Here is a 17,462-nt window from a genome sequence, read left to right as displayed (position 1 = left end):
AAATATCCTCGCTGGAGAGTACACAGAGTTGATCCTTATTATGGAGTGAGGCACATGTAATATTACATGTAATTCTTTGTTCATTCAACAAATATGTATTGAGCATCTGCTTAATACTGGACATTGGAAGTACAGAGATTTTTTTTTTTTTTTTTAATCCAGACATGCTCTGCGAAGGAAGATCCCCATGCAGTAGATATTTGTTATTTCTGTTTTTCAGTACTGGACTCTATCTTTCAGTGAATAACCCATTCATGAAGGTCACATGAAGTTCTACTCCATCTCCTTTTACCCCATACACACACACACACACACACACACAGGGCACATGACTGTAGCCTGGCCAGTTAGAGCACCCAGCCTCTTGGCCTCCGTGATTGTATTAGAGATAGACTGTGTTGTGCTGTGCTCAGTTGCTCAGTCATATATGACTCTTTGCAACCCCATGGACTGCAACCCACAAGCCCATCAGGCTTCTCTGTCTGTGGAATTTTCCAAGCAAGAATACTGGAGCGGGTTTCCATTTCATATTTAAGGGAATCTTCCCAACCCAGCATCAAACCCACCTCTGTTGTGTCTCCTGCATTGGCAGGCGGATTCTTTACCACTGTCCCACATGGAAAGCCCTTTAGAGATGGACACATGACTTAATTTAGATTTTTCATCTGGAGCACAGAGGGATGTTTGCTTCTGGTGATCAGGGTTAATGAGTTAATGAGGTGTGGGTATGAAGCTGCCATTTTGCCCACAACTAGGAAAAAGAGTAAAGTCAAGCAGAGGCAAGATTTGAGGAATGATCAGTCTGTGCCCTGCCAGTTTGTGTGTATGTGTGTATGCTCTTGAACTCAGTGATAATAAGATAAATCTCATCTCAAACTTCTCAAAAGAAGCCCTGCTAATCCCATAGAAGAAGGGAGTTTGGTTGGTAAGCTTTTCTTAACATGTCTTCTTATTCAGTTCAGTTCAGTTGCTCAGTCATGTTTCCTTCTTTGTGACCCCATGGACTGCAGCATGCCAGGCCTCCCTGTCCATCACCAAATCTCAGAGTTTACCCAAACTCATGTCCATAGAGTTGGTGATGCCATCCAACCATCTTATCCTCTGTCATCCCCTTCTCTTCCTGCCTTAAATCTTTCCCAGCATGGGGGTCTTTTCCAGTGAGTTAGTTCTTTGCATCAGGTGGCCAAAGTATTGGAATTTCAGCTTCAGCATCGGTCCTTCTAATGAATATTCAGTACTGATTTTCTTTAGGATGGACTGGTTGGATCTCGTTGCAGTCCAAGGGACTCTCAAGAGTCTTCTCCAACACCACAGTTCAAAAGCATCAATTATTCGGTGCTCAGCTTTCTTTATAGTCCAACTCTCACATCCATACATGACTGCTGGAAAAACCATAGCATAGTTTTCTTATTAAGTTCAACCAATTAAAGATGTCAAATTATAGTACACTGGCCCACTCACCACAGACAATTAGACCCACTGAATATTTATATATGTGGGATTCTGAAATAATTGTCTAGATTTTAGATGAAAATCTAAACTTTAGGTTAAGCTTTCCTTGATTGAAGGAGCCAAATTGAGTACTGAATCCTAATTATAATCCTCCTTTTATTAAAAATCTTTATTTTCTCACTCACTTTGGTTCATGTTCATTGGCTTGATATCCAGACTATTAGGGTTGTCATAGGTTGGCCATGTGTAGAATTTCTTTCACAAGATTTAAGAAATTAGAGAAACTAAACAGAGAAATGCAAAACTAAAAGTACTTTCAGAAAAGAATGTTCTTGAATCATGGGACATATCCTGATTTAAAACAACTACTTTCTCAAGAGGACGCTTGGAATGAAAATAAAAATCTAGAGAAGTACTGCATGGTAGTGCAGGAGAGAGGTTCAATAGAAGAGAGAGGAAGTGGATTTTATCAAACTTTGAAATGCCAGTGGGTATTTCTGCAGTTGATGCCTATTCAGGATAAAGGATTAAATGGTTTTATTTATTAAAAGATTTTTATATGAGATGCTTCAGTCATTTGTAAAGAAGCTAAATTAAAGTCAATTGAATCAATATTTTTGAGCACCTGCTATGTGCCAAGGAATGCTAGGAACACAATCCCTAAATCTAGGGGACTAGAATCCTTTTCTCTTTCTCCACATGTTTTCTTCTGTATTGGCCTCATTGTTTTCAAGTAGGATCCAACATGCCTGTCTTAGGTCTTTAAGTCCAGAGGAGGAAATATGACAATTGATCAGGTCTACATCTGACATTTTTCTGGGCTCCAAAATCACTGCAGATGGTGACTGCAGCCATGAAATTAACACACACTTACTCCTTGGAAGGAAAGTTATGACCAACCTAGACAGCATATTAAAAAGCAGAGACATTACTTTGCCAACAAAGGTCCGTCTAGTCAAGGCTACAGTTTTTCCAGTGGTCATGTATGGATGTGAGAGTTGGACTGTGAAGAAAGCTGAGCACCGAAGAATTGATGCTTTTGAACTGTGGTGTTGGAGAAGACTCTTGAGAGTCCCTTGGACTGCAAGGAGATCCAGCCAATCCATTCTAAAGGAGATCAGTCCTGAGTGTTCATTGGAAGGTCCGATGTTTTGAAGCTGAAACTCCAATACTTTGGCCACCTGATGTGAAGAGCTGACTCATTGGAAAAGACCCTGATGCTGGATAAGATTGAAGGTGGGAGGAGAAGGGGACGACAGAGGATTAGATGGTTGGATGGTATCACCAACTCAGTGGACATGAGTTTGGGTAAACTCCAAGAGTTGGTGATGGACAGGGAGGCCTGGCGTGCTGTGGTTCATGGGGTCACAAAGAGTCAGACCTGACTGAGCGACTGAACTGAACTGAAGCAAAACATCAGATGTCTACTCCATGGGGACACTAAAATAAATAACTCTTGATCTCATGTTGCAAATGTCCCCATTCTTGAGGCCTCAGTCTGTGACTCACTTTCAGGGAAGAGATAAAGGATGGACAGGGAGTGAGTGCATTGGATAATCATCAGAGCGGAACATCTAAGTCTAACCTCTCTTTTCCTACCTGTAGCCTAAGAGGCCATTTGAGGTAGGATGAAAATGAAATGTCAAAGACCAGGGAGGATTCGTAATCTGAGATAAAGGCATATGCCCTCTAGGTGAGGCATGGACAGTCAGTGGGACAGAGGATATCTAGGTAGTATCATCTGCAGTTCTCATGCAAGAGCCCTTTATTGAGTATTTGCCAAGGACAGGAAGCTGATAGATACTCTACACACTCATTGGCTGATGACAATACAAATGATTGCTTAGTGTGATGACATGCATATGATAGGTACTCAATATCAGGCCATGCGTGTCCATATAACTTGAATATCAGAAATGGACATAAGAAAAATGAAGATTTGGGGGAAAGTAAAAAATCATCATTTAGAGCAGCCATTCTCAAGCATTAAGTCCCAGACCCCTCTACATTCTTATAAATGAGGACTACAAAGAGCTTTTCATTTGTGTGGAATATGTCTGTGGATATTTAGAAGATTACCAAATTAGAAATCAAAGCTAAGAAATGTATAAAATATAAAAATATGCATTTTATTAGCCATCAGAACAACAGCCACAAGCTATAGCAGTTTTCCTTCTGGAAAACTCTATCGTATACTTGCAAGAGAATGAGATTGAAAGTGACAAATAACATATTAGTATTATTGTGAAATTAGTTTTGATCTCATGAACCCCCTGGAAGGGTTTCATATATCCTCAGGGGTCTTTGAGTCACAGTGTGAGAAGTTCTGCTCTAGAGTTTTCATAAACATTAAGTATTTCCAGGGAGCTAAATAGAAATATTGAATATGAAATTACTTGCAAGAATTATTTGCAGCATATATTCACATGGTTTAGACCTTGGTTTCTAATTATCAGGGGAAGAAGCAGGATTTCACTTCTGTTCGCTTCCGTTTAAACATTCTGTGAATCAAGGGAAAAAAAACACACACATAGAAGGGTTTTGAGTTTGGTTTTGTTTGAAATCTTTCCAATGACCACTGTTTTTTTCCTTTTGAAGACGTTTGGAACCCTTCAACGAATAGTTTAGTATCAGTGGCCTCATTAAAATATTCAAAGTTTTTCTGGTAGAATCTTTGCTAGATGTTGTATACAATGGTCTTTCATAGGCGATTGGTTCAAATTGAGGTGATGTATTTGGGAACAGATGTCCTGGAGGATGGCTTGGATAAGCAGGAAGGGATTAAGCAGGACATAGTCAAGGATTACCTGAGACCCCAAACATGTATGTGGACTAGAATGGGTGAGGAGAGGAAGCTACCTCATGCCTTTTCCTGGGCAGCGTGAAAAATGGTCTCTTTTTCATTGTTAACTTCAGAGGCACAAAGTTGTCCCCAAGAATTCTTTTACAGGGATAGACAGTGTGGGATCACCCTGAGTGTCTCTCCATTCATTCCCACTAGAACTAAATATGCAAGAAAGCCATTTTCCTTGCATCTGTGTTTTGCCTGTGATTTGACTTGGTGCTCCGTTATAGGTAGCAAAAATAAACAGGATCCCTGCCTTCATGCTACTTAGAGCCTAGGAGGAGAGACAGGCAAAACACAGGTTCACAAATAAGCAATGTGACTTCAGACAGGCACTAGAGCAATAAACAAAATAAATTAAGCAGTGAAGTGGGATAATGGGATGGACAGGCCCTTTAGATTAGGTGGTCAAGGGAGGTCTCTCAGTGGTGGTGATACTTGCCTTGAGAATCTGAATGAAGAGAAAGCTGACGGTGGACAGCTTGAAGGCCAGTTAAGAGGCCCCAGTGGGCGGGGGAGTTGTGTTCCAGGAAGAGAAAGTATCAAGTGGGTGTGATGATAGCAAACAAGTGGGCAAGATCCAAATGATGTCAGACCTGTAAGCTGCAATGAGGTGTTTGCATCTGGCCCTGAGTGGGAGGGGAAGCCTTAAAGGAGAGCTTTATGCCATGGAGTGACATGCTCTGATTTATGTAAGAGATTTCTGGTTGCTATGTGGAAAATGAATTCTTAGATGTCATGTTTCAAATGCAACTTGAAAAAAGTATGATTAATCCCCTGTTGCTGGCAAAGCATCAGGAACATGGATGACATTATGTTTGCTGACAATGAAGAGCAGTTTCCATTCTGAGCTGATAAATTTATTGAACAAACTGTGTTTAGTTAACTAAGATGAACAGTGTTTCCTTATGCCTTAGACGTTTTTTTGTTTTTTGTTTTTTTTTTCCCAAAAAAAGAATTTGTGTATTTGTGGTAATATTAACAACCTGAAGAACTGGAAATTTACAACTTCACGGCCACTTGACAGGGCAATAGCTTTTCAGTGGTTTAAAGGAGATTGCATTTTGTTCTATATGTATGAACGATTCCTGCTTATTTTATTATAATCTGGCAGATATATTGAATTGCCTTCCCAGCAAGGATTCTGTTAGTTTCCCTATCCTGAACATTCAATGAGGTCGTTATTATGTGAAGAATGAAATGACAGCAGGCAGAAGAAGAAAATGACCAAATAACTGCTGATAAGGGTGACTTTTTGACAGAGCAGTATAGTAATAGAACGCATTGTATTTCTAGGTCTTGGAATTCTTCTTTTTGAAAGCATTTGGATTTTTAAAAAATCAACTTTAGTAATTAGACTTCTGCCTTGAATTTTGAGCATTGGAAACTGTTTGCAATTCACCTAGGAGTAGCAACTGCAATTGCCAGTTACATGCAAGCATTACAATAAAGCTTCCCTGGTGGCTCAGACAGTAAAGCATCTGCCTACAATGCGGGAGACCTGGGTTTAGTCCCTGGGTCGGAAAGAAGGAAATGGCAACCCACTCCAGTATTCTTGCCTGGAAAATTCCGTGGACGGAGGAACCGGGTAGGCTACAATCCATGGGGTTGCAAAAGAGTCGGACACGACTGAGCGACTTCACTTTCTTTCTATTACAATAAATGTAATACATTATCTCATAATGTGAGTGTGTCTCATCCAGTCAGTTGAAGATGTGATGAACAAAAACTGAGATTTCTTGTGCAAAAAAAGGGGTGGTTGGGGGAGAAGTTCTGCCTTCAGACTGCATCATAGAAATTCTGCTTTTCCAGGCTTTGGACTTAAGTTCATGACATCACCTCTTACCTAGATCTCCAGGCTGCTGGCTTGCCCTGTGCATTTCAGACTTGCCAGCCCCCACACTCACATGAGCTAATTCCTTAAAATAGGTTCCTTAAATTCCTTATAATATGTATCCCATTAGTACTGTTTCCCTGGAGAACCCTAAGTAATAAACTCCTTTCCCCAGCAGTTCTGCTTCTAGAAATTTATCCAAAGAACATACAGATATCCAAAGATACATGTTCAAGGCAATGTTTCAGTGTTTAAAGATGGGAAATAAAATTTCCACCACTGGAGGACCATTAATAAAATTATTATGCGATGTACACTAATATAGAACATTCTAAACAATATGATAATTCATATATCCTCTAGGTATATTGGGCTTCCCTGGTGGCTCAGACGGTAAAGAATCTGCCTGCAATGTGGGAGACCTGGGTTCCATCTCTGGGTTGGAAAAATTCAACCCAGGGATCTTTAGGTATATTATTAGACTTAAGAATATGGCTGCTGCTGCTGCTGCTAAGTCGCTTCAGTCGTGTCCAAATCTGTGCGACCCAATGGACAGCAGCCCATCAGGCCACCCCGTCCCTCGGATTCTCCAGGCAAGAACACTGGAGTGGGTTGCCATTTCCTTCTCCAATGCATGAAAGTGAAAAGTGAAAGTGAAGTCGTTCAGTTGTGTCTGACTCTTCACGACCCCATGGACTACAGCCTACCAGGCTCCTCCGCCCATGGGATTTTCCAGGCAAGAGTACTGGAGTGGGGTGCCATTGCCTTCTCCAAGAATATAGCAGATCTTCCTAAAAAAATAAGGTATTTGCTGGTCATCTTATTAGGTAATAAACAGCAGTTTAAAGACCCTGTTTGATTTCCGTCTTTTAAGTTGTTAATACTAATTGAAATTATGAGAAACCTTATATTTTCCTTCTCTAATCATTTCTGTATTGATTGAACTTTTATATATAGCATATTTTGACTGTTAATAAATCAAATCAGTTTGACCTAAACTCTAAACAAAAGGTCAGCTCAGACAGATTTCTGCAGCCCTCTCCCACGTGACCTATATGTGTGCCAAATATAAAAATCTTTTAGTTGAAGCCTTTAAATTGTTTATTTGTGAAACATTTCTGTACTAACTAGATAAAATGGACAACGAGAGGCAGTTGCCTGGACATTCAAGTGTAAAGAAAAAACAAACAAAACTCTGAGACTTGTTTGTTTCGTAATTCACTCGAGTATAGCACCATAGTTCAGGGAAGGCAAACAAGAAGGGGAAAAAAAATTTCCCTGAAATATACAGATAACGACCTCATTATCTATTTTAATTTGACAATGTAGAGGCAGTCTGAGTTCCCTATGACTCAAACTCTATTTGAAGAAACTGAAATTAATAAGTCATAGCTTATGAGAATGGCAGTGCCTCTTTGCAAGTCATTATATGGTTTCAGAGGGTTTTTCTTCTTTCAGTGCTACTCCAGGCCATGCCCTGGCTTCCACAGATCCATTTCTTTTTAATCACCTTGGAGTCTACCTTTTTACTTTGAAATGTTTATCTATACAAATGCAAGCTTGTAGAGAGGGGATGAAATTTGAAAAGATCCTACTAGCATAGTACACTTTCAGTAAATTTGATAAATATCCTTCTAGCCCATGGAACTGACATGCACATACTAGGGAGGAGAGCCAGTCATTTTCCAACCTTATCGTCATATGAACAAGCACAGCAAATTGCATAGAAAAGAGTATTCTTTGCAATAACCTTAATTGCATTTTCCATGTCTAGCTCAGTTCTCTCTGCCCAATATTCTCCTTAAGAAAAAAAGTATCTTCCCTAATGGTAAGATAAAGAACAGAAAAAAGTAATAGGAAGTGCCTCCCATGGAAACCAATAAGCTTTAGTTCATTTAATGCAGAATCACATCAAGGAGATAAGCCCTTGTGTTTAAGAGCCAGAATATATACAGTGTTTTTTCTTTCCCTTAGTTTTGTTTTCTTCTTTTAGGAAAATATTTTTAGTGAATGCCTGATGTGCTTTGGTTGCAAGTCTTGGAGATGAAGCTGATTTTGATTCAAACTTAGGGCAAAAACATCTGCAAAAGTGATTCTGGCTGCCTAAGCAATGCCTTTTACCTGAAAATAAGGAAGCTGGAAATCAGCTTATGTGTAGCAGACAGGAGTATAGGTACCACCTCTGAGTCCACTGACCTTCCTGGTAAAAGAAAGCATCATTAAAATCCCTGAGGTGCTCCTCAAAGGATATTTGTAACCTGGATTGTTTTCATTTTGCCTAGTAATGACCCCTTTTGTCCACAGATCAGGTAAACAGATCCTCTTCAGCTTCCGATCAGTGAGTCCTATGTCTCAGACAGAGTCTCTCCAGTTCCTTTGCAGGATAAGGACTTCAAACTTGTGTCCAGCTTTAGCAACCAGAGAGCAGATGTTGGAGCCTTCTTTCAGCTCTCAACTGCAATTGGCATGTTTCCCAAGACTCTTCTCAGTCCTCACACTGTCCCCATTTTCTGCCTTTTCCACCCTAAATAGATCCTATACCTAAGGCTCCATGAAGTCAGACACTCCTCAGATTTTGACCACAGCATAAAAGTACGCTTTAAGAGGTGCTGGTAGCATAAAGGAAATCCTTGCTATAATCAATGTCTTGAGAAACAGTTTGAAACCACCCATGAGCCCAGGAAATGTGGAACAAAATATCACAGGTCCCAGACACTCCAACATTCAACCCATGACCACTCTCCTGCTAAGAAACAACCAACAAGGTGGAGATTAATAGAGAGAGGGACAGTGAAAAGTGAAAATCACTCATTTGTATCCAACTCTTTCCAACCCTGTGGACTGTAACCAGCCAGGCTCCTCTGTCCATGGAATTCTCCAGGTAAGAATACTGGAGTGGGTAGCCATTTCCTCCTTCAGGGGATCTTCCCGACCCAGGGATCCAGCCCAGGTCTCCTGCATTGCAGGCAAATTCTCTACCATCTGAGCCATGACTGACTGCAAGAAGTTTCTCAGAAAGGGCAGCCTTGCAGTGGGAAGTCAGTAAATAGGTGAGTGATAAAAACAATGAATAGTATTAAATACTATATTTTTTTCATGTGGGAGGTTAAGAGTAAAAGCTTTGGGGTCATATACACTCTGTTTTGGGCTTCCCCGGTGGTGCCAGTGGTAAAGAAGCCACCTGCCAATACAGGAGATTTAAGAGACGCAGGTTTGATCCCTGGGTCGGGAAGATTCCCTGCAGGATGGCAGTATGGATCCCAATATTCTTGCTGGAGAACCCCATGGACAGAGAAGCCTGGTGGGCTGAAGTCCATGGGGTTGCAGAGAGTTGAACTCTACTGAAGCAATGCAGCACACACACAGACTTTGTTTGAAGGCCTTTGCTTCAATAAGTTGAATTACCGCTGTGCTCCTCACTTTCCTCTCCACTAAAAAGAAGGGAAATAGTACCCACTTTATCTAGTTTAAAGGTATGAGATAATACATGAAAGTCTTTGGCTTGGTGCCTAGCCTAGTATGCACTCAAAAAAGTTGTCAGTTGGTGATCAGCACCCAGCAGTAGCAGAGGTGGGCTCACCATAACTGTCCTAAGTAGCATCACCAAATGCCATGCTTCAAGTTCAGTAAGAAAACCAGGGGAAATGGCAGTCAGAGGGGACTTGTCCCTTTCAACCTTCTGTATAATCTTCACTCCCATTCCTCACAACTCATTGCCATCCCGTCTTAGCTTCTCTAATGACTGGTGCATGGGGCTCAATAAATCCCTCGTGAATGAATAAAAGACTTGAGCATAGCAGACTTTTGCCTCTTCTCTTTGCCATCTGGGTGATCTTCGGTGATTCTTTCAAGTTGTCTGACCTCCAGCTTTCTCATCTGTAAACAAAGAAGGTTGCTGGGAAGAGAAAATGAGATGTGTTTAAAAGTATATGTAAACTCACAGGATCTTGTAGTCATTTATGTTGCAAATCATACAGGCTGAGCATGTAGACGTGTCTGCAAATGCATATGCAGATGCACTCATTATACACACACATACACACATATGACTAACAAAGGAAAGGACAATCTAAAAACCAGACAAATGCCAGTATTTCCTGGAAGGAAGAGAGAAAGGAGTAGAGCAAGAGGATTTGAGTCTTTATCAACTGGTGCAAAGATTGAAACAGGAGCTACAGAAAATTATCTTGTGAGGAGAAGCGTGCTCAGCACCACAATTTGCCAGTTGCCCTCTGATGTCCACTTGGCCACATTAATCCTGGCTGTCAGAAATTCTGTGGCAGCAACTTTCTCCCCAATACCTTAATGCCTCCTGCATTTACTCCTGGGTGGGGTCACCACCCTTGGGATGTGTCATTACTGTCTTGCACTGAACCACCCCGAGGTATAATGTTAGGAGCTCAAGTCCTATTTTGTCCCGCACCCGGTGAAACATACTGTTCACCATTTCAAAAGTCTTATGACCAGATGCCCTTACTGGCACAGTGCTATCTGAAGATGAATCTGTGCTGTCCTTTACTCTCCTCCTGTGAAGAACCACAGATGCTATGATGAGCACACTTTCAGTACCTGAGGCAGTCAAGTTCATTGCCCTCTGCTTACTTATAAAGCAAATGTTAGGATAACCCAGGACAAAATTTGGAAACTTGGATGCTTTTAAAATAGGACTTTCTATTGGTTGGCCTAAAGGGATTCAACTCCATCATTGCTGGGTACCTTGAACGATGCCTAACTCAAGTGCTTTGAGGTGGAAGCAGAACGAATGTTGGTTTAGAATCTTATTTAGTGAAAACAATCCGTCTACCATTAGATTAGATGGCATGGGAAAGCTGGCTCAGCCATTTTTATACAAATATTTGACTGGAAGTCTAAGGAGGCTGTAATTTTTGAAGCAGAGAGGTAGGAAAGTGTCATACTTACTAGTATAGCTCCTCCTAATCTGCTTGCATCCAAGACTCACCTCTGCCCTTCACTACCTATTTGACCTCCAGTAAGCTCACTGGCAGTGGCCACAGGACTAGAATAGGTCAGTTTTCATTCCAATCCCAAAGAAAGGCAATGCCAAAGAATGCTCAAACTACCGCACAATTGCACTCATCTCACATGCTAGTAAAGTCATGCTCAAAATTCTCCAAGCCAGGCTTCAGCAATACGTGAACTTCCAGATGTTCAAGCTGGTTTTAGAAAAGGCAGAGGAACCAGAGATCAAATTGCCAACATCCTCTGGATCATCAAAAAAGCAAGAAAGTTCCAGAAAAACATCTTTTTCTGCTTTATTGACTATGCCAAAGCCTTTGACTGTGGATCACAATAAACTGTGGAAAATTCTGAAAGAGATGGGAATACCAGACCACCTGACCTGCCTCTTGAGAAATTTGTATGCAGGTCAGGAAGCAACAGTTAGAACTGGACATGGAACAACAGACTGGTTCCAAATAGGAGAAGGAGTACATCAAGGTTGTATGTTGTCACCCTGCTTATTTAACTTCTATGCAGAGTACATCATGAGAAACGCTGGGCTGGAAGAAGCACAAGCTGGAATCAAGATTGCCGGGAGAAATATCAGTCACCTCAGATATGCAGATGACACCACCCTTATGGCAGAAAGTGAAGAGGAACTCAAAAGCCTCTTGATGAAAGTGAAAGTGGAGAGTGAAAAAGTTGGCTTAAAGCTCAACATTCAGAAAACGAAGATCATGGCATCTGGTCCCATCAATTCATGGAAAATAGATGTGGAAACAGTGTCAGACTTTATATTTTGGGGCTCCAAAATCACTGCAGATGGTACCTGCAGCCATAAAATTAAAAGACACTTACTCCTTGGAAGGAAAATTATGACCAACCTAGATAGCATATTCAAAAGCAGAGACATTACTTTGCCAACAAAGGTCCGTCTAGTCAAGACTATGGTTTTTCCAGTGGTCATGTATGGATGTGAGAGTTGGACTGTGAAGAAGGCTGAGCACCGGAGAATTGATGCTTTTGAACTGTGGTGTTGGAGAAGACTCTTGAGAGTCCCTTGGACTGCAAGGAGATCCAACCAGTCCATTCTGAAGGAGATCAACCCTGGGTGTTCTTTGGAAGGAATGATGCTAAAGCTGAAACTCCAGTAACTCTGGCCACCTCATGCGAAGAGTTGACTCATTGGAAAAGACTCTGATGCTGGGAGGGATTGAGGGCAGGAGGAGAAGGGGAAGACAGAGAATGAGATGGCTGGATGGCATCACTAACTCGATGGACGTGAGTCTGGGTGAACTCCGGGAGTTGGTGATGGACAGGGAGGCCTGGCGTGCTGCGATTCATGGGGTCGCAAAGAGTTGGACACGACTGAGCGACTGAACTGAACTGAACTGAACTGAAGCTCACTACCTACCTCAAGCCTGTTTCCTCATCTGTGTAATGTGGGCAGATAGTACCTACTTGAGAAGGCTGTTATGATCTTTAAGTGAGACACGAGCAGTAAAGAAGCTAATACAATGCCTGGAGGTTGAAAAATGTTGGTGGTGGTTGACAAAAATATTTTTATTAATAAAGTAACACCAGCTTGCTTAATACTTTTTCAGACCCTACAAATAGAACTAAAAACTGTGGGTGCCCAGCAGTTCCTTTAGTTTAATTGAAGCAGGAGTGAAATGTTTAAAAGGCTCTGTTTAAGTGTTGGTAAAGTTTTAAAAAGAAAAAGGAAAAATCTATTCTCACATGGAGGTTTTTTGTGGATAGGCACGATGTAGTAAAACCCAATGAAGTTCAAGTACCTCTTGATTGAGTCATGCCAGCCGAGAAGGGCATAATACATTTGAAATCAACAAATTGGATTTGGCCTTTTTGCAGTCTCAGCGATTGCTTCCTGACTAGTCCGTTACAAGAACAAAAGTAGGCCCATCAGCTTCCAGATTCCATCGACTAACACTATCTGTACAGAAGAGGTTTCCCCTTGTTTAGGTTCTGAATGAATAATATTTGCTTCCAAAGTTATTATAGCTGATAAACACATGGTGACTCTAAAATCTCTCTCTCCGAAATGAAGCATGCAAATTTATGCATATGTATGTAACTATTGCCTAGAAGAACCTTTCTGGTAAAATATATATGTTTAGCAATAAATGCCATCCCATAGCATTCAAAGTGTTTAGCGACATGAATTATTATGCTCAGACCATTTTCAGCTGACATGCCCTTCCTTTACAAATGATGCCCATTCCCTTCCACAGAACAGGCACCATAATACAGCTGCACTTCTGTTTCCCCTTGGTCCTGAGTTTACCCGTGTGGCTTCAAGCTAAGTACCAAGCTATAGATAATTGGTATTAATAAGCACAGGGAATTTGTTAGTGATTTTTTTTTTTGTCTTGCACTTAAGCACCATTACATTTACTGTAAATCAATACAATAAGTTAGCAATGACAAAAATGTTGGTATTCAGCTGATTGCATAGAAAAAAAAATATTTTGTTCTCCCCCTCCCTGCTGCTCTCTGTGTACTCAAAAATTGCAGACCCAGTCTGTCCATGTGAGCTGAGGGATCTGGTGCGTTAGAAGCGTTGCAGATCCTGACACCTGGACAGGAGGTGTGCATGTTTCTAAATAGTCGCCACAGGTGACGTGGTCCTAACTGTTGTTTTTGTTTTACATGTTGTTTATTATAAGGGAATCTTTCCAGTATTGGTCTTCAGATAAAGATTCACTCCTGAGTATGTATCCAAAGAAAATAGTAATACAAATAGAAAAGATATATGCACCCTCATATTCACTGCATCATTATTTACAATAACCAAGATATGGAAGCAACCTAAGTGCACATTAATAGATGAAAGGATAGAGAAGATGTGTGTGTAATGGCAAGTTAGCCAAAAAAGAAATGAAGTCTTGACATTCTTGACAACATGGACGAACCTAAAGGGTGTTATGCTTAGTGAAATAAGTCAGACAGAGAAAGACAAACACTACATGATTTCCACTTATGTGTGGAATCTAAAACACATGTTCAAACATAACAAAACAGAAACAGAGTTATAGATACAGAGAACAGGAGAACAATCGGGTGATTGCCAGAGGGAAGGAGGGTGGGAGGAGGAGAGAACTAAATGAGGGAGATTAAGAGGCTGCAAAAAAAGATGAGTGACAGGTATGAAATGTACAGTGTGGGGATTACAGTCAATAACTATGCAATATCTTCATATGATAATATCATGACTAGACTTATCATGGCGATCATTTTGAAACGTGTAGAAATATCAAGTCACTTTGTTGTACAATGGGAACTAATACAGTGCTGAAGGTCACTTACAGGTCAAAAATGAACAAACAGATTCATAGAAAAAAATCAGTCAGATTTGTGGTTACTGGGGGTGAGGGAGGAATTAGATGAAGACATTCAGAAGGTGCAAATTTCCAGTTATAAAATAAATAAATACTAGGGACATAATGTAAAATAGGATAAACATACTATATGTTATATATGAAAGTTAAGGAAATAAACTCCACAGTTGTCATCACTAGGAAAAATAAAGAAAATAAAAGACCCGAGTCTATAATCTGACCCACAGGACCCAGCACTGAGGGTCTCTGGCTACTTTTCCATCTCATCCTACAACATTCATATTCTTTTCTGCCATATTCCAGTTTCAAGCCATATTTCATCATTTCACATGTGCTATGCTTCTTGCTTTTTTGGAATCTTGGTACATGCTCTTTCATCTCTATTTTTTAACAGTTTTAATTGCAATATAATTCACATAGCTTAGCATTCATTCATGTAAAATGTACTGTTGAATGACTTGTAATGTTTAACAGCATAAGGCTCTATCACCACAGTCAATTCTAAAGTGTTTTTGTTACCCCCAAAAGAAATCCTGTACCGCTTAGTCATCATCCCCAATTCTCACCAACCAGCCCTTGGTGAACACTAGCCTGCTTTTTATTGCCATAAATTTGCCTATTCTGAACATTCCCTTTACATGGAATCATGCAATCTATGGTCTTTTGCAACGGGCTTGTTTCACTTAGCATAATGTTTTCAAGAATCATCCATGCTGTAACATGTATCAGTACTTATTCCTTCTTATTGATAAATAATATTCCAACCTATAAGTATATACCACATTTTATTCATCCATTCATCAGCTGAAGATGTTTGATTGTTTCCACTTCGGGGCTGATATGAACATTCTAGTACAAGTTTAGTACAGACAAATGTTACCATTTCTCTTGGATGTGTAATAGGTAGGAGTGGAATTGCTGGACCATGCCATAGCTCTAGGTTTACCACTTGAAGAACTGCAAGACTGTTTTCCAAATTATGGAATTTCCTGCTTTCTAAGGAATTTGCTATTCTAATCCTATCCTGTTATTCCAGTCTAATCTCGCTAACTCATTCCAATTTTATAATCATTTTGATTATAACCATCCTACTGGGTCTGAAGTCATATTTCATTGTGCTTTTTTCTCAACTTTTGGTCTGGACAATTTTCTACTCACTTTTCAAGTTGCAGCTTAAACAATCACTTCTACAAGCAATCTTACCTTGACCACCTCATCCCCAAACTAGTCTTTGGGTCTTCTCAGAAAAGCCATTTTTCCCCTCTAAACTCAAAGTTCAACGTGTGCAGAGACCAGCCCATATAGCTTTGTTCCCTACTTTATCCCCAGAATCTAGACACTATGTGAACTACAGAGCTTCTTGTTAAAAATGAGTTGACTGAATGATCCATTACATAACAGTGAGAAAAAAAGGGGGGGCTCATTATCTGAAAATCACCTCTATCAGAATAATTGGCATGATTACCTTTTTAAATTTATTTCATTTTTCAGCATTCCCACAGACTCAACTACTGAGAAATATTTTAGTATGTCTGGCAAGGGAAAGAAAGAGTCTCTACAGTATAACCATGATGAATGCTTCTATTTCCCTGAGTTGTACTGCAGCTGTATGCTTTTCTGGTTTATAAGAAACAGGAGGAGGCTCAGTATAAATAAGCAAAATCAAGTGGACAATGTAAACAGTTTTTTATTTTTTAAAGTCCAACAGTAAATGAAGAAGAATAGATTTCTGAGACATAAGGGGGACTGGCGCTTCCTGTTCTGGTTGTCAACTAGGCTACTTCTAACAGTTTTAATTCAGTAGCTCTGGGACAGACCCCAGAATAAACATTTTTAGCAGGACTTATAGTTGTGCTAGTTGTCCATGGGCTCCACTTTTTAAAAAATTCATCCTAGTTAATATTTTCAGTAATCAACAGAAGCAAATTAATATAACAGTTTAAAATTTTCTGGCCCTATTTACTAGCCTTGTGGTTTAGCACAAATCATTTAATCTTTTTAAAGCCTGTATGTTCTTGTATAAAGGGGGAATGGACAATTAAGTGCCTACCTCATAAGGCTTTTTGTGAGCATCAAATGAAATAATACATATAAAATGTAGTATCTGGCACATAAATTCTTGGGTATGTTCGTTGTATTGGTATTATTCTTTTATTATTTTGTATTATCTAGGAGAATGTACACAATAAATCCATTTAAAGGAATTAGCTTTTGCTTAGTAAGAGAAATACTCCTTAAGCTTAAGTTGGGAATTTATCAGGTTCATCAATGGTTTTATTATCATGTTACTTTTATAGGTAATTTTTCCAGATGGTCCTTTACTGATATTGCTAACGCTTGTTCATTTTTATTTCCAAGTTGTTTCCAATACTTAAGAAATGATTTAGGCATTTCTGAAGAAACCTAATTTTGGCTCCTCTACTACTATCCTCCAAAATCTTATTTTTCTCTACTAAGTAATAGAGAAAGGGGAGGAGAAGAGAGCAACAGAGGATGAGATGGTTTAATGGCATCACCAACTCAGTGGACATGGGTTAGAGCAAACTCTGGGAGATAGTGAAGGATGGGGAAGCCTGGCATGCTGCAGTCCATGGAGTTGCAAAACGTCGGACACGACTTAGCGACTGAACAACAACGTCACTATGACCCTGAATGCTATCCTGATATATCTTATTCTCTAAAATAGAAATTCTCAAAGTTCAGTCAAACTAGGGTCTATCAATCATTTTATAGAATCAAGAATGTTTGTTTACTTATCCAAGTCCTGTTTACTGAGTATCTAATTAGTGTCAGGGATTCGTGATTTACAGAGAAGAAAATCAAGATCCCAAATCCAAGGGAGACAGAAAAAAACAAAAACAAACAAGAAAATACATCACCAAGGCAATGTAGCTGGTATTGAGTGCTATGAATGACATGAACAGGTTGATGTCATAGAAATGTCTAAGGGAAAGGAGCTATTTTAGATTGGCAGGAAAAGACTCTCCCAGGAGATGACATTTTAAGTTGTCAC

At 39.9% G+C, this 17,462-nt stretch overlaps 1 protein-coding gene across 3 annotated transcripts in view; it reads left to right on the top strand.

Annotated features, from left to right (window-relative positions):
* Window positions 1–17,462, top strand: part of SYNPR (synaptoporin) — a 300,659-nt gene that overhangs the window by 226,249 nt on the left and 56,948 nt on the right. The window lies entirely within an intron of this gene.

Source organism: Bos indicus, chromosome 22 (genome assembly GCF_029378745.1).
Source record: "Bos indicus isolate NIAB-ARS_2022 breed Sahiwal x Tharparkar chromosome 22, NIAB-ARS_B.indTharparkar_mat_pri_1.0, whole genome shotgun sequence".
NCBI classification, from domain to species: Eukaryota; Metazoa; Chordata; class Mammalia; order Artiodactyla; family Bovidae; genus Bos; species Bos indicus.
Note: the sequence above shows the minus strand (reverse complement) of the source record. Positions and strands in the feature narration are given on the sequence as shown.